We start from the raw sequence: 18006 nt of genomic DNA on the forward strand, positions 1-18006 counted from the left end.
ATTGATAATAGTGTACTGTCTGTAATATTGCATGATGTAATATTGCACTGCTTTATTGTTTGGTGATATGAGGAGCTACTTTAAGTAAATGAACATATACCAGTGGCTTAAATGAATGAATGAGAGCAGTAAATTGACAAGGTTGTTACTAGAGGAAAAGCTAATAGGTTTTTAAAGCTAGTGTCTGTTTTCATCTCTTTCCATAACCTGTAGTTCTTCTGTTCTTTGAGAAAGATGAAGAAAAATACACTTTCATTCAAGAAATTGAAGCTAGTTCAACTTCTTAACCAGAAAGACTTCACAGTCCTCTTAGCTGTTACAGCATCTTAATACTTTGTCCAGCAGAAGTAGCATTCATAGTGCTGCTCCATGAACTCTGCATGAATACCTGTAGTGCAGCAGCATGTGCAACTCTTTCTTCATGGGGCTTCCCGTGCAGGGGAGCAGTTGCAAAATGTCTGCTGTGGCATAGACCTTTGGCCCCTTGCATCTGAGGATGGAATTTGCAAGTCTTTTTCCATTTGGAACTTACGGGAGCTCCTTTCTGAGCCCAATAGTTCTCAAATATTGCAAGAAAGGATCTGACAGTGTTGTCTGGGACGTATGATTGACTTAACTATTGTTAACATTTATTAAGTGCCTTACAACAGAGGGAAGGAGTCATTGCCTTCACTTTTACAAACAGGAGAAGTGGCATGTAGGAAGAATGGATCTCTTCTATCTTCAGTAATTCTCGACCTAACTAGTTAGGTGATTGTCATGAGAAATGACAAACTGGCTCGGGGGAATGGCACCAAGGAAAGATGCCGATGTGTTCCGTATGGCACACGGCTGCTTCTTCCTGGAATGGCTTAATGTAGCAAGCAGAGTCTTCCTTCTGTGGATGTTGGTTGGGCAGTGAGGAGATTTAAAAGGACTGCTGAGCCTGAGGCTGTCTATCTATCAGATAGCTTCATTATAGATCTCATCCAGGGAAAAAGTGAGGTACTGCAACTCATTTCTAGGAGCTACTCTTGTTTTTAGTGATTACTCGCCCTCTGCCACCTCCTGCTTCTTTTCACAATAGAGTGCCCTTTCCTCAGGATAAGCTGATTCACTTCACGGCTGGTATTTGTAGTTTTTCTGCACTTAGTTAGCTTCTAAGGCAGTAACTGTTTCTTCTGGGCTGATATTTTAGTTTCTTTTTTTTTTATTAGTTTATTTTGCTAAGAAAGAGAATCTGTCCAGCTGCTACAAACAATAGTGGTTTTGATTTGTATCAATAAAGTGTTAGAGATATGTGTTTTCCATGTTGCAGATAGACACTTAAAGCGTGCTTTAAAGGAAGGCAAACCTTGGAGAGGTTTACTTAGATGTACAGTATGCCCTATTCTTTCTTTCTTTTTTTTCAAGGAAAGATAAAATAATTTCATCATTTTGATTGCTTCTTTATTTTTTCTCAGTCTCACACTTGAGAAATATGATTTGGTAAGGTTAATGTGATTAAAATGAATATGCGATAACTGACTCTGCACATTCAAGATTAAGAGCTCAAATTATAGACTCCAGAGTGAAACACTCCATGAGCATTTGCAGATTTTGTTTGTGCAAGGAATGCAGGCCCATGGTTGCAGTTGCACAACCATTTCGTCCTATCTGCTGCTTTTTTGTCTTGATTGATCTGCACAGAAATGTCTTCAAACACTGAAGTGTCAAGAGTGAAAATATAGTGTGGGATGAGGTGTGGGGACAAGTGAGGAAATCATTTCAGTCCAAGCCTTAGCGTTGCTTTATAAAAATAGATCAGTTTTACACAAATTGTTTGCATTTATGAAGATCAGTTTATGGCATTTTGACTGCACAGTACTGAATTCTTTACGTAGAAATTGATCCTTTATACAAACGTAGTTCTATATACAACAGTTAATCTCTTAGAATGCAAGATGAAGATATTATCAATTAATTTCTGTAGGTTATGACTGACTTTCCCCCTGTGCTCTGCGGTGGTTACCTACAGTAATGTTGAGTTGGTGGGTGCTTATATTAAAATTAGATGTGAAATGTAATATGTAGAGGACAAAGAAGCATTGAAGTCCTTTTTGCTCTTAAAAAGACAGAGATACCTCAGACAATTCCCCATTCTTAATCTCTAGAGCATTTGATGTGTAATTCTGTTATTAGTGATTTGGAGTGAATGGAATGAAATATTTTTTGGAATAGCATTAGTACCAGACAGTATTGCTCAGCTTTTGTGAAGCCTAATTTTGTTTTAAAATGCTTTGCATTTTGAGAAGCTAATTTATAGATCATCTTCCATTGAGAAAGAAAAAGCATCTTGGGCTTGGGTGGAGAGACAAGCCTAGCAGTTGCATCTGTGAAATTTCCTAATGTTGCCACCATTTAAATAAAGCATTTGTTTACATAACAACAGTGGCATTTCTCTTCTTCCTTGCAGTTTTGTCCAACTAGATGTTATAAGTGGCAGTTGCAGTGACTGCTAAGTGTTTAAATGATGACACCATTATGTGAAGTGATTTTGAAATGAGAGATTCCAGCCAAGAATTACATCTGCTCTCATCTCCTTCAAATCATACTCTCTGGCTGTGCAGATTATGATTGATTTGTTTGTGACAGATTGCAGGAAACAGTCATTGATTTTTCAATATTTTACCTTAAAATTATTTACAGTTGTAACCAAGGGGAGGTATTTCCATGGGCTGTCAGCCCCTGAAAGACTGGGATAATATTCCCTGCTCCCTGACAAGACAAATTACCCGTAATGAGTGCAGTAGCTGAAGGGTATACTTTTATTTTAAAATATGTCAATAACCCCAGTGACTAAACGAATATTGATTCAGCATAATGAAGCCTGAGTAATGTGAAAATGAGCTCTTCAAGGAGCACGGTAAAGACTTTCTTTTTAGCTTGTAGCAAGTAGCTTTTCATTCTCTACTGTTAGGTAGTTGAAATGTGCAGTCTTAAACAAGTCATCCTTAAACAGTAGTAATACGCAGAATAATGTAACAAAAGAACTCAGTTGCTTTCCTCTGTTGTTTTTTCTTCCCTCCTCAAGTTCTTTTTCTTCAATCTGTTTCAGCAGATCAGGCATTTAAAGAGAAAAATGCAAGTTATCCAAGGCAGAGATAGAATTACTATTGGTCTTAATGTCTTTTGCAATAATATTCCTCGACCAGCCTAATGGCATTTTTAAAGTGGATTCTGCATATATAGGCATGGAAATGTATCTAAATAAACTGCAGATTTAATTTCATATTATTGACTTCTTGGACACATTGATGTGTGTGCTATGTGATGGGTGTAATATTCTTGTCCTCTAATAATTTAGAATAGCTGGTTTATGAGAACCTAGATATACTGTGTTAGAAAACTTAGTTATCATAATGCACATTTTTCTTCTCCACCTCCTCGTAACACTGCATGTTTCTTACCAAACGAGACTTTTCAAGGAGTAATTCATTTAAATTACAGTAATCTATGCAGTGCCATAGGTGTGGCATGGAAAAGCATCTAATAGTTTAATATGGATCTACGTTTGGGAGTAAGGATTAGATTAAAGACAAAGTTGTGGTACATTTTTTTTTTTTTAAACATTAAAAGTATTCAACACTAAAGAAACCCACCATCACCTGAACTTGTCACTTGTATTTGAGAGCATTGTACAATGGTGGGAAGGCTTTGCAAGAGCACTGGGTGTAAATGGCTGTGTAATCCAGACATATACAAGTATATCTTTTCTTCAAGTGTTTGTGTATAATGTGTCAATTATGAAATAATGTCATAGCCAGAAGCACTTAGTGGGCATGTTTGGGCACAAAGATGACTTTCCTTATTTTCTGAGGATTGACTTCAATCAACCTTCAGAATGATGTTTTCCTATCAGCACACAGGTGATTTTTTTCAAATGTCACTCCTTTAGCACAGCCAGAAAGTGTTTCAGGAGGCACTTGAGAACCTGTGGCATTGAGAGTTAAATGGCAACCCTGCAATGTGAGGTATTCCTGAGTTTTATTTGTTAATTTTCAGAAAAATGTGATATGATGTACATTTGAGCAGGTTCCAACTGTAAGTAATTGTAGTTGTGAGTGGATTTGTGCAGAACAACCAGGACTTGCAAAATCTGGGAGGATCATTAATGATGAGGGAGTAATAACCTCAAATATACAGCAGTGAGACTCTAGGAAATGAAGGTTCAAGTGGGAACACTTGACTGCTAAGCAGTGGCAATTTCTCTACCTGTTCTTTTTGTTTCTATGCCTTTTGTTTCTTTGACTGACAGCAGGAGATGGGAAGGGAATGTTCTCTTTCCATAGCTTTCCCACAGTAGCAAGGAAGAGGAGACTGGATTTTCAGGGCTGGATGCCAGTTCAGATGCAGACTGAAGGGCTCACAAATGTTTGGGGTATTTTTGTACAAGTCCTTTTCCTGAGTAACACTTTATGAGCTCAGGGCTACCAAACCAGGGCAGATACAGCTGGAGGTACGGCTGACAGCTAAACCAAAGTGGCTCTGCTTGCGAGCCCGTGACTTGTTTCACTTGCAGGGCAGGTAACGTGTTACTTTGCTGCCTTTCCCAAAGATGAGTTTGCTTATTAAATACCCACATGCCTGATGTTCTGGTCCAGGCCTGAACCATATGCTTGGCAAATGGTGCATTCTCAGCTGGACAAATAGCTTGCAAACTCTGTGAATGCTGCTAGAGATTTCTGGTGATGGTTCCTTGGAATCTCCTAAGTTTATTTGCACGTCTCTCTTTAGTGTTAGAACTGCTATGATTGTTAGTTCACTTTCAGGTGGAAAATAAGAATCTCAAATCATTAATCAATTAAAAATTCTTGTAGCATTTGGGATCTCCCAGGAGCAGAACATACACTCAATTGCTGTTTGTTTAAGTAAAAGCAGAAAACATTGAAATGAAGGTCAAGGGGAAGAACAGAGTAACTTCCTTTGTGGCAGGGAAGAGGCTGTTGGTAAATCAGGAAGGGTTAATATTTTGAGATTGTATATACCTTGGCACTCAGACACTTGCAAATTCTGACCCATTTTAGTTCACTTCAGGCCTGACATTAAGACAGAGTCTCTGTATGTTCTTGTAGTGGAAAGGTAATGCAGTGTTAGTGGTGTGGGTATTTTTGAGTCACAGTTCAGATCTCTACACCTATTTAATTGTCAGATTCCACTGTGAATAAGGTGGCAACCAAAATCAATGGTCCATTTAAAAAGAAAAATATATGAATTTTCTTTTTTCCTCCCCTATTTATCCTGCCTCTGTGATCTCTACAGATAAATTATGAACTTGTTTTCATTGATGAAAGGGGTGTGGGAGTGGGAAGGACATGTAGATGCAGGTTTTAGAAATCATGTTTACTGTCTAAGACTTCCCCCCTCTGTTTGAAATTAATATGTGATGGAAGCTGAATTGGAGCATTCTGTATATGGACAAACACTACTATGTAGAATTTACTAATCTGAAGTCATGATTAGTCAAAACCAATTCTTTGTGCCCTAAACTATACATTTAATTATTTTCCTTTTGTTTTAGCTTGCAAGTAATTACTTTTATCAACAGCAATTCCATATATGCAGAATATTCACATTTTCTTGGAATGACTGTATCATGTACTAAAAGTTTTCACTAAATTGAGTGCTGATAGTGTCATAGAGTCTTTGGTATAGTGGCATATGGTTTATAGTGAACTATTAGAAGGAAATAACTCCACAAAAAATGTGAGAAGGATCCAAGGCACTGTGAGAGTCTTGCCTAACTGCAATGGTTAAAAGGAATGGCTGACTTAATGCATGAGTGTTGAAATCTATGTCTGGAATTATGGAAACAAGTTGAGAAACATTGACTGAATTGATTGTTGATTATTTTCCTTTGTAAATGCTGGGAAAAGACATGTTATGCTTTACCTGTGGCCTTTAAGGAGGTTTCATGATGTCCTTTCTTATGTTTTGTTTTGCTAACTTATCTTTTAATGTGAAGTGTCATTCCCAAAATGAAGTAATGTCCTTGGGCTGGTGGCAACAGCTGGAGTTGTAGAATTAATAAATAATTCAGAGAGGGATAAAGGGTAGGGTTGGGATTTTTTTTTTTGTCATTTGAATCTATATTATGTGCACACCTTTCACTTTAGATATGGCATCATTTGAATTAATTCAGTCTGATGATTGCACTGACCTGTCATATTTGTTTTGATGTCCCTTTGAAGGACCATATGCTCAGTCCTCTGCATGGAAAAGGATGCAGGTTGCTCACCAAAAAGACAGCCACATTGCTGTGGGGATGAAGACCTTCACTTCCAATTGTGACCTCAGTAGAGGTGCAGCTGCAGTTCCTACGCCAATGCAGCGACTAAATGGCAGAGTAGTCCAGTGAAAGGTGGAAAAAAAGGCAAAACCCCATTTGCATCAGGGTGTGGCATGGCATTAAAAACTCAGCTATTATTGAGGGCTAGTTGGTGTGAAGAACCTGGCATGTGGAAGATAGGAAAGATTAAAGCCAGCTAAAAATCTGCCAAGGTGGAGGTGTGCCATGGTAGTTTTAACGTGGGAATGCAGTTAATTACTCGGTATGCTGGAAGTGGGGTTGCCATGCACACAGTCTTCCAGGGACGCACAGGAGTTAGTCTGTTTATGGTCTTCTTTGACCAATTCATGCACTCCTTTCCTCTTAAAGAAGCTACTGGCTTAGCTAGACAACTTCTTGGTTTTGGGAAAACCCCTCAGTTGTAGTTTTCCTCTTTGCTAAATCTGTTATAACTACTGCACTTGGCCCTTCCTTTCCTTGGGTGGTATGTTTCTGTGGCAAGTGCTGTGTTTTCCAGAAGTTACAGAGAAATCAACCAGTTTTGACTTCAGCCATGTCCCCTAAGTAAGGAACTGCACCATAACCAGTATGTTTGATTGCTACTGGCTAGTGTCCCGTCTGAAACTAGCAGTTCATAGTTGGAGAGCAAGACCTTGTTAATGTTAGCTGTGTATGCACTGTTAACGTGATAGAATACAACCACTACAGTATTTTCATGGTATAAAGTATAATTGCAGCAGTGAGTTGTGATTTGTATGAAGTAGATGGTCCATTGTGCTCGTGCCAGTGGCAGAAGGAAGCCAATTAAGTGCAGGTTAGTGAAATACGATAACTAGAAGCTGTGAATGCGAATGATAACTGTATGCAAAATTGTTTCTTTTCTAGATCCTGTCATCAGTGACTGAGCTGCCCTGAAATCTTCTTATCAGTTGCTGCCGAGATGAGAAGGATAACAGGAAGGAGGATTGCTAAAGTGGTTTTAATGACAGTTAATTTCATCTATTTATCAAATGACAGGTTGTTTTTTCCTCAAAACTCGATTGTCATGACAAGATGCTTTTGGAAGTCATCTTTGTAAAATAAAACTGACAATTTTTAGGCTACAAAGAGCTATTGTATCTTTCTATACAATGTTGTCATTATGGTAAACCGCTGGAAAGTCTCTATTTTTTGAAGTAATTTGACTTGCATACTTCATTCATTTATTTGAATGTCTGTTGAACGCCATGTGAAAAGTTTCCTGCCAGAGTTCTTTTATTCAATGGAATAGTCATTCTTACAATGGTGAATTTATTATGGTCTAAATTACTGTTGCCTTAGCCTCCCGCAAAAATGTTTCTTTTTAGTAATTCTTAAACAAATAAGGGATGAATGAGGTTTTGTCCTCTTCATGTCTTGAGCGGCGGATTTTTCCTTTCACTGAAAGCGTCTTCAGTTTTCAGAATGACACAATTACAAAGAAAGGTGCTTTGCTCCTTTTTTTTTTTCCCAACAGAAAATGTCTTTTGTGCAATGATTTTTTTAATATGGACTCTGCCAAGATGCAATTACTGGAAGGAGAGACAGAAGCTGTTGGGAATGTCATGTTATGCCAAATTAAGAATTATTAGCTCTTACTTTTTCTGCAATCTCTTCAACTAGAACTCGACCTATTGCGTCTGGCTTATACTTTGACTCTAGTGGAACTAATGTGTCCTTGGAGTAGCATTTTAAAGTAACTTCAGATTCATGTTTCTTTCACAAGTCTGCTTTAAACTGCTGGGATTAACTTCAGAGAAGTCAAGAGATACAGCCTCCTTTGTCAGCAGCTGTACTGGTTAAAGAAGGAGGCTTCATGCACGCTTGCTTGCTCGCTCTGTCACGGAGGTTATTGGCCTTGCTGGAGAGGAAAACCAAACTGTTTCCCTGAGCACACCCAGACTTATTTCAGCCAGAGTTAATATTATTATTGAATATTAGTTAACTAGTACCCTGGGTCACTTAGAAAGGGCAGTGAATGCACAGGCCAGCTGCACAGAGGGTGTATCTGGGAAGGCTGGTGTGTTGACAAGACGGTTGTTGAGGAGGTACTGGTGTAATCTTTTCAGCAGGTGCAGTTACGTCTCTAAGATGTAAAAATGTGACCTGTTAGAAAGCTGTGCAGTTTTGTCATGTATAATACTCAATTTCAGGAACATACTGGGTAATGTAAAATAAGCCTGTGCTCTTTGACTTAGAGCTTTTGTGTGCCAGTGTGAGTGGAGAGAGATGGTGTGAGGATGTGTATGTGACAGGACACCTGTTTCAGGAAAATTCATCTGGTCGAGGTGTGTGACTGGTACAAGTGTTGCCCTTATCGAGAGCACACACTGTATTTTACTCTTCAAAGGGTCAGCTTCAACCCTCACATGCTTCAGGAGAACTGTTTTTGACAGATGGTGCCCTGAGCTGCCTTTAGTGAAGAGGAAAGAATACCTCTAGCAAAGAGGCCACCCCCTCCACTGCTGCTCCTCTGCCTGATGTTGCAGCAGTAGATCCTGGAGTCTGCTGAGGCATCCAAGCCTTTGATGTTCCCCATGCCACAATTAGAACAGTGTGGATGATCTTTAGTACTGGAAGGCATACCAAAACCAGTGCACTAAACAGCTCCTTTGCCACAGACCCATCTTGTGAGAAGGCAGTGGGTGCTCTCTCACAGCCAGCTTTGGGCATATAGAGAACAAGGGCCTTTCTGCTCTGTCAGAAAGCTGAGCACAGCATGTGACACCTCTTGGAGCACTGCTGCATGAGAAGAGTTTCATGAGAAGAGTTCAGACAGAGAAAGGTCTAAGCCTTAGTTGGCCTTGCAGACACAGTCTTTTAACTGCTGAAGAATGAGGAAGTATGCACTGGTTCTCAATGTGCCATATGTAAGGGAGGACAAAGATGCCCTACAGCTGGAAAGAAACTGGTGTGTAAGAGAAAGGTGCTGACCTGGAGGCAAAGAACTGCCTGCCTTGGCTGGTGTGTCCTGAGCAACACTACCCAGCTGCTCTTCCGTGGACTCTGGGTCTGAAAAACAGTGATACAAAGAGAGGAAGCAAGGCAGGTTTTAGGACTGAGGCTTGCAAAGATGTTTGGGAATGTGTACAACCTTAGAAGTCACTAGAATTTAAAAATTACATATGAAAAAGTAGCTAGCACATGACAGAGTGTGAAACCTTGCTTTTCTGCCAAGCTTTGAGTTAACTTGGCTATGCGCTGCTATATGTTGAGAAAACGTTTGGGAGTCTTCAGTCAAACTTTCTTTTTGCCTTGTTAGCCTCTGCTTGCAGCGTAGTGCTTGATGTGTGCATAGTTCAAGGAGGCAGAGCACCAACCACACCATTTCCAAACTCCTCAGCTTGCCCCTGCCCAGTGTCTGTGGCTGTGGGCGCAGGAGCCATGTGCTATGCTGGCAGCTGGGGCTCAGCTCATGTCCCTGCCATGTTTGGAAGTGATGCACCTCCTCAAAAGCATGTCAGGTATCTCCCCTGACCAGGAACAAAGGAGAAATGAGCTTCCACAGCTCTTTTTGAGGTAGTCCATAATTCATGTAATTCTTTTACCTTAATATGGGCTATTGTAGTACTCAATTTAAAATAGGTAATGAAATGCTTGTGATAGCCTAATTATCTTTTTGCCTGCTTAAGTGGCAATACATAGTTAATCCAGTATTACACAATAACATACATCTTATGCAGAGCACTGTGAGGGGTATGTTATGCTGATGAGTAAAATTTTACGTCCAGGCACTACAATGCTGAAATACAGCGGTTAAATCTGTCAGGCTGTTTATGGAGCACTAAAAAGAAAACAAAATACAATTTCAGGTTTTTTTTCCTAAGAAATACTCCAAATAATAGGTTGGTTTCAACTGGACTTTCTGTTTTTTTTGATGATTGCTGCACTCAGTCCCAACCTATCATATTCCCACTTACAAACACATGATTTCTATGTATTATGTTCTCCAGAAACGTGGTGGACAAAATAGCTTACCTTCCTAAGTGGTGCTGTACTTTTTAACTCCTCTAATTTCAGTTCCAACTGGGTTGAATAAAATGTGCATTCCTGAAACTAATCTGTAAGGTGACAGATGATTTGATATGACTGTTTTCATGCAGCAGACATAGGAAAACATTTTCAAGGCTGTATGTGTTGACAATATACGGAGATAAAAATCAGTTCATGACAAACTCTAAGGAGCAAACTTTTAATAAGAGCAATGAATCATTAGGAATGATTAGAAAGGAAATAGATTTTCTGTCTTTTGAATTAAGATGAAATGTTTTTGTAGAGGTATATGCTTGAACAAATGACTGGGTGGGGTAGAAGAATTCTTTGCGAGCTTCTGTGGCTTTTGCTACAGCTGGGGTGAGGCTGGGTCATCTTGGACCTCCGTTTGGTTTGGAAAGGTGGAAGGCATCTCAATGTAACAAGTATCTCCACAGCATAGCAGCTTCCACTGTAAAGTTACTCAAAGTTACTTAGACTTCTCTTTAAAAAAAGATCTGGGGGGGAGGCATTGCTTAACAACGAATTTGGCAAGGTTCCTGCCTCCTGAGGCTGTGCCTTCTTCAAAGATCCTCTTTCACCTGACTGCTGGGTGCTGCAGAGAGTTACGTTTCGTTGGCGTTAGGTGGGTTTCTTTCGTTATCTGTCCTTCTCCCCCCCAGATTAATCAAATAGCACACGAACTTTATTTTTTTTCCAGAGCAAAAGTCTTCTGCAAACCATGTACTTTTACAAAGTGTAATTTTGGCTTACTGTTAGAAATAATTATTAGGTTTAACGTAATCTGACAGTGTCCTGCTGTGTATAAATTAGGTTTGTTCTCTGCTAAGATTAGTTAGCTGGCACTCATTCACTGGCACGTTACAAGAAATGATCTCAAGTTGATCACATCCAGTTATCTGCCTTTTTTCTTTTTAATGGGCTTCTTGTTGCTGTGCTGTCATCAAAGTTGAGAAAAAAATAGTGCAAGTCATACATTCAAGTTCTGTACATCCTGGGAAGACAATGGTGGCTTTCCTGTACCATGAAAAGACTTGGGGTGTAAGTGTTTGGAGGAGGGGAGAGGTTGACTGCACTTAAATTTCTGATGTGCTCCTTTGGTTTTGGCCGATAGAGATGTTTTCTGCAGTATGGCAAGCAGTATGGTACCACTGAAGTCCAAAATGCCAGGTATAATTAGCTCATGTCTTTAAATAGGTGGTGTTATTTTTTAGCTTGTATGCACTAGCCTGTTTCCATGCAGAAGTACTTATTTTACCTGTGAAGAATGCTGTGTAAATCAGAAAAAGCAGAAAAAAAATATTAAAATGATGTGCTAGTGTTTAATATCTTAAAGATAACCATCAGATCTTTATTTATTTGTTTACAATTGATTAGGGTTAGAGTTTTAAAGGCTTAATGCTGACTGTAAGTGCTTTACAGTCAGTCACAGAGAATTATGGACTTGGCACGACTCACGTTTTTGTTCTTCAGTATATCCATTATTGTTAGATGCTGAGTAGTCATTGCACATAGATGACTGATTTTTTTGGGGGTATTTTACATTTTTACATGTTCAGAAAAATACTTCATTAAAGCAGCTGTTGGGTGAAGGGAGTAATTAAAGAGCTGTACTGCTCTTATTGAAGTTGACACGTGCTGCACGTTACTTAAAACTCAGTATGTGAGCAGAATGTTTCCAGGATTTATTGAAGTCAGCCACCTAGAGATACTGGGAAGCTTTTAATAGTAGTAAAGATAGCTTCAAGTTTTATGCTGTTATATAAATCTGTCTTTAAGAAGAGAGCTATTATTGCAACACGTTGCTTCTGTTCTTCAATTTTGGCGTGTGTATGTTTTATGTGTGCACACACACACACCACACACAAATGCTTAAGACTTCATCACTTTTATTTGACATTGATTGTATATTCTATTTAGTATTTATTTGGGGGAAAAAAAATAGTGTTGTAGTGCTGACTGAGCACCTTAATTTGCTTGGTGCTAAAAGAAATCTGCAGTTTATTGATTTTTTTTCTTTTTTTTTTTAACTGAAATGCAGTCTGCTTCATTTGAATTGCAGCTCTTTGTGTGTGAGTGTCTTGGTGTAGCAAGTAAGGAATCTTACTTAACGTAAACTGAGGCTTGGTTTCGTTTTAACTGGTATGATGAGTGCAATGTTCTGCATGTGTAATGATTTGCAAGTGGTGAAAAAATAGACTTGTAATTACAGCACACGGTGACCAAACGTGTTATAAATGAATGCCTTCAAAAAGTCTATTGAGCAGACATAATTACCAATATTGTAATTTTTAGTGGTGTGATCTTTGTTTCCTTTTCTTCTGCTTTCTTTTTCCAGTGTGCAGTTTTGAGTCCATTGGAGCATGTTCAGTTACTCTGCCTTTCCTGTTATCTCTTTAAAGCATCTTTGATATTCCTTCTTAAAAATTCTAATTATGTATTTCAGGGAGAGTTAACAAACATGCAAGTTTCAGGACTGGGATATATTTTAGCTTCACTTTACATATATTTTGTTTACATGGCCTGTGGTGTGGAGAACTCTGCCAAGTATGATCCACTCCCGTGGGTTTCAATGAGAACCGAGCAGCACACGGCTCAGTGCGTGGCAGGACCAGGGTCTGTGCTCTGGATAGATACAGGCACAAAGTACTTCTCTGAAAGAGGGACAGGCTTGAGAAATATCAGAGGGATGGATTCTTCTTTTGAGGGACCCCAGAGCCTGAGTAATGCTATTGGAAACAGTCTCAAAGCCCAGGGAGGGTGGGCAAGCTCACAGCCCTGCAGCAAGAAGAACTGGCAGAGATGCACAGAGGCAGCCTGAGGACGAGTCTCAATACAGCAACGCAGAGTCTGGAGACAACCTTTCCAAAATCATCTTTTAAATGGCAATAATTAAGTCACAGGCAGCTTTCACCTGGAAAGGCTATGTTAGAAAGACATCTTCACTTTCTGAAATGCTTTGTCAAAGTCTTAATTGTACACTCTGGCCTGGCTGTTTATCCATCATCCATATTTTGTATGATTTTGGAGCAGAACATTGCCCTTACTGTTGAATTATTTAGCTAAAACCATCAAACTTTCACCTGTATGTTTTGGGTTGTTTAAACCTTAAGCACTTTTCAGGCAGTATTTTTCACTTTAATGTTATCACACACTATAAAATACACTGTTCAAATAGATGCAAAATAACCTTATTCATCAGCTACACATGAAAAAGTCTAAAAATGTGGTTTTGAAGTTTTAAGGTATTTGCAAATTCTTTCCAGTTGATTTTTGCATGTTTTTCTAATGTGGGATGCAGAAAAGAAGATGCTAGTTACCCTCACCAGGATATGCAAGGTGCTGTTGTATATTGGTGTTATAACCTTCTAGGATACTTTTTAATCACAGCATTGTGTTAGGTATGCAGTAGAAGTTAGTTTTATGCCTGGATGTCTGCGTGAGCAGACTGAGTGTATTCAGCTGTCCCTGAATTCCAACAAACTCATCTAATGGGCAAATCTTTTCATCTGAGGTTCTGCAAGTTGAAGATGAAAATTGGTTTCTAAACTATGTGTGTGTTTAAATATTGAGAGTCAATTCCCCTGTGTTAAAGTGTAAACTACTAACGAATCCACTGGAGTTTCTGCAGGAGAAAGTCATTTAATTAACACTTCTAATTTCAGCTGTGAAAGAAGGTGAACATGAGGTCTGAAGAATGGAGAGAGGCTTTGTTTTTCATGGCTGAGGACTCAGTGCACTGTAAATCTGCTGATGCTCGTATACATAGACCATCTCCTGCTTGCTAATTAGGCCTCTCCGATGTGCACTCTAGAAATGTGCTGGAGAAGTTGTTTCAAAAGCCCACCACGCCGTCATAAATAAGGAAGCAGTACGGTATGTCACTATTATACACCGCTCGTTTGGCAGACTATAATTTAATAGAACAACAATGATCAGACTAGTATATCAGTTAATTTTCAAAACATTTTATTCCACACAAATTAGCTTAGGTCCTGGAGGGCAAAATGACAAGAGGTTACTCGTACACTATGTATTTAATTAATTGAAAAATGCTCAAATTGCTTTTACAGTTGTTATTAAAAAGTAGAATCAGTGTTGCCAGTGCTCAACCATAATTAGAACCCCGGGGAATTAAATATTTAGCATTAGTAATGTAACAGCACTTAGGACACAAATTTCTATTTTTGTAATGAAAGCAATACAGTGTAAGTGCAAATGGCTGAAACGACAGCTGTGACAAGCCAACCAGCCTGGGATATTTCAATAAGACACCTCGTCGGACAGCAAGTCTTACCACATTACTCGTTTGTAAGAGATCTGCGAGCTGAAATCCCCATAGCCAGCCGTTACACCCAGTATTTAGAGTTCTAATTGCTCGCAGGATGAACGGTCGGGCAAATGTCAGGGCGGCGGGGGGTGGGCAGCGCGCGGTGTTTCCCCGAACAGCGCGGCGGAGGTGCCGCTGGCAGCGTGGGCAGCGTGGGGAGGGGGCCGGTCCCGGGGCTGCGGAGGGACGCAGACAGAGCTTGTTTGGTTTAAGTTTAATTACGTTTTAAGCGTAACTGCTTTCAGTGATACAACATGAAAAGTCGGATATTGGGCTCTAATGAGCTGTAGTGGTAGATGGCTGGGGACCCTGAGGGATTCATTCACTAAATTAACTGGATAAAAGTACTTGGTTTGGGCACGGTAGGATGGCTGAGCTGTGCTCTAAAACTCCCTTTTAGAGCTGTCTCTCATTCCTGTTTTCCTTCTAAACAGGCTGTGTAGCGACTTCCACAACTGCCTGCTACAACTGTTCAGCTTGTCAGAAGGTATTACATTACCAGCTAATAAGTAATAAAGAATATTTGACTTCATTTCTCTTCTGGGTTTGTTTTTGTTGTTGTTGTTTTTTCTTCTGGGATGTCAAGAAAAGGAGGAGAGCTTGAAGCCTGTTGTGTGTCTTCTGAATAAAGAAGCTGTACTTGGACAAGGCATGCTTTTGCCTTTTTGAAGCACTGATTTGTTTTGTAGAAATAGGACAATTGGGCAGCAGAGATGGACTACTTATTTTTGAAGAGGCTTTCATTGCATTCGGCACCTGCTCACAGGACAGATTTCATATTTGGGCTGAACATATATCAAGGAGTTACTATCTAGACAGTACTGGACCGGCACAGCCTGTTTCTTGACAGAAGCAGGTAAGGACCAGCATCGTGCCTGTGCTGTGCCACATCCAGTGTGGGCAGAGCTGCCTCCTGCTTTGCAAACAGTTATTTCTGCTGCAGGTCACCCTAAAACTTTGCTTCACACAGAAACTTGGCAAAGGTTGTCAAAGCCTGTAAGAATGTATCTGGTTCTGAAAATTAAGACTCTTTGTCCTGAAATGCTTCAACTAATAGCCACTGAGCTGGGGCAGCAGTGAAGCTGCCCCATCCCAGGGACTAGACAGGGCCCATGGCGGCATCTCCAGCCCCTGGGCCTCCCAGTTACACAGACCTGGTCCCAATTGTGCCTACCCTCTGTGTCAGGGGTATAAAATTGTGGGTGCTTGGGCTCCTGCTCCTTTGCCTGCTGTGGGGGAAGCTTGCAAGGAAAGGATTTCCTTCGGTTGCTTTAAAAATGCAACTTTCTTTCTTCAGCCTGGCTTTCAGAAATAGTTTTGACTTGTTAGATGAAGGTTCCCCTTGGTGTCTGGTTTTAGTTGAAGCTGCTGAACTTCAGTGAAATGATGAGCAACCACCAATGGAGCTGTGTAAAGCAGAATGGAGGTGACCTGGTGAGTACCTCTGGCTGCAGTCATCAAAACCTGGGGGAGTCATTCAGGTAAGTGCAAAATGTTTATGAACAAGGTCGGGGTTATTAATAAGCACTTCTCTCTCATTGATGACCTGTCAGGGCACAGCAATAGTTCCAAGGAATCAGGACCTTCAGTTTTGTGTGTTTCCTGAGCAGTTAGTGCTTTTGAGAAAACTAGCTGTTCTCTAACAGGCTTGTGAATGTGGGCTTTAAGTGTAGGAAGGAGCTTCCCTTGTGTACACCAGAGCCTTGTGGGGCAACTCTGAGGTTCCTCAGGTGCTCGAATCCTGGTGCCAAGCTTGCTTTAGCTCTTTGAGCTTTTCCCTGCTTACCAGAGACTTACAATTAGAAGCCTCTTGTGCTCTGTGATGCAATGCTCAGAACTGGGGTACCCAAAGGTTTGATGTAACTATGAATTACTTCTGGGTGTAAATAATCCTTATCAGCTCTTACTTTCATGAAGTTGTGGCATTTCCCCATCTGTTTTTCTTTGATGCACCTACATGGCACAAGAATGCTGTTGGAGGTCTTGCTGAAGGCCCTGACTTTCAGCAGGACAAGCTGCACCTGGATGGGGCTTTTGTCCTGGCATCTAAAAGCTGCACTAAGCCTCTCTGTGGATGAGCAGATAGCTGTGCTGATGTGATAGTAGTGCCATTGCTGACTATCCTATCACTGATCTGGGATCCATGAAGACTTAATTCTGGCCTGAGACAAGGTATTTATTTGTTTTTTAAAGTTCACTTCTACAAAAGCAGTACTCTCCTAAGGTTTTTGAGGCTTGGATCTTGTCTGTCATTGCCAGATCAATTCTTGCAAGTCCTGCAGCAGTTGGTTTCTCCCTGAGAAGGGGGGAAGGAGGGGGGCTGTGGATTTTAATTGCCTGGAGATTCGCAGCTGTAAAGGCATTTTTCTTTTCTGCTTTATTTTTGGTTTTTAGTATCTCTTCTTGCAATCTCCGCACCCACTGTGCCTAGTGCTGTAAAACACAAAAGCAGTCTCTGACCCTTGCTGGTTCTCCAAAATCCAGCAGCATCATCTCTTCAGAAGGACATCACAAGTTACTCCATCACCAGCTTCTAGCTTAAAACATAGACTAAAAAATATAAACTTTAGAGGAGGTTAGTCCTAGCCAAAGGAGATTCAAGGTTACTTCTAGGGCTCTTCATAACCTTGGCTGCTGCCTGGTAGGTATGACAGCTTGCTGTGAGCTCTCTGGCTGGTAGGAAGAAGGTAGGCAGGCAGAGCTGAAACAAAAGTTCTACCTTGGAGCTGCTGCCAGTCCAGTCTCTTCAGGTCTAAGAGCATCTGATACTTAAAGCAAGATTTAGTTTTAGCTTCCTTAACTTCCTTATATTTTAACCAATTAAGATAACTACTTTTCAGAAAATAAAACTAGATAAAAATATTCAAAGTATGTTTTTCAATATGAACTTGGACTAACACTGCATCTACTCTTTAAAGTAGATGTGCATCCTGGGAGTGACTATGTGGTATCAGTCATAGCAGAGATGTTCAGAGGTTCCTAACTCAACTAACCAAACATCACAGCCTTGTACCAATGGATGTTTCTGTTGTTTAAACAAGTGTGAACCTTGTGTGAACAGTGAGACTTAAACTGCAAAAATACCTGGGCACTGCCAGGAGTTTTTCCTGCAGTCCTGATGCGATGACTCTCCAATCCCGTGCTGGCTTTACCGAGGTGCTGTACTGAAGAGCATTGCAGGGATCACTTCCCTTCCGCCCTAAAGGTAATGGAGCAGTTCCCTTTTGATGCTATGCTGGATGAAAGCAAATGAGCTGAAAGCAGAGTATGGTTGAGTACAGGAGTCTCTTGTTGTTTCTCCTTAAGCAGTAGTTTCTGCTGGTACTGACTCTCAATTATTGTCCTGTGTGAATGGGAA

The 18006-nt window shown here is 40.3% G+C and overlaps 1 long non-coding RNA gene across 4 annotated transcripts in view; it reads left to right on the top strand.

Moving 5' to 3' along the window:
* Positions 1 to 7405, top strand: part of LOC133626753 (uncharacterized) — a 103759-nt gene extending 96354 nt beyond the window's left edge. For all 4 annotated transcript variants that reach the window (XR_009819750.1, XR_009819748.1, XR_009819751.1 and 1 more), the window contains one exon: positions 7193 to 7405. This is a non-coding gene — a long non-coding RNA (uncharacterized LOC133626753). The remainder of the gene's footprint in view (positions 1 to 7192) is intronic.
* Positions 7406 to 18006: the final 10601 nt, after the last annotated feature.

The sequence above is a fragment of the Colius striatus genome, chromosome 14, assembly GCF_028858725.1.
Source record: "Colius striatus isolate bColStr4 chromosome 14, bColStr4.1.hap1, whole genome shotgun sequence".
Taxonomy (NCBI): domain Eukaryota; kingdom Metazoa; phylum Chordata; class Aves; order Coliiformes; family Coliidae; genus Colius; species Colius striatus.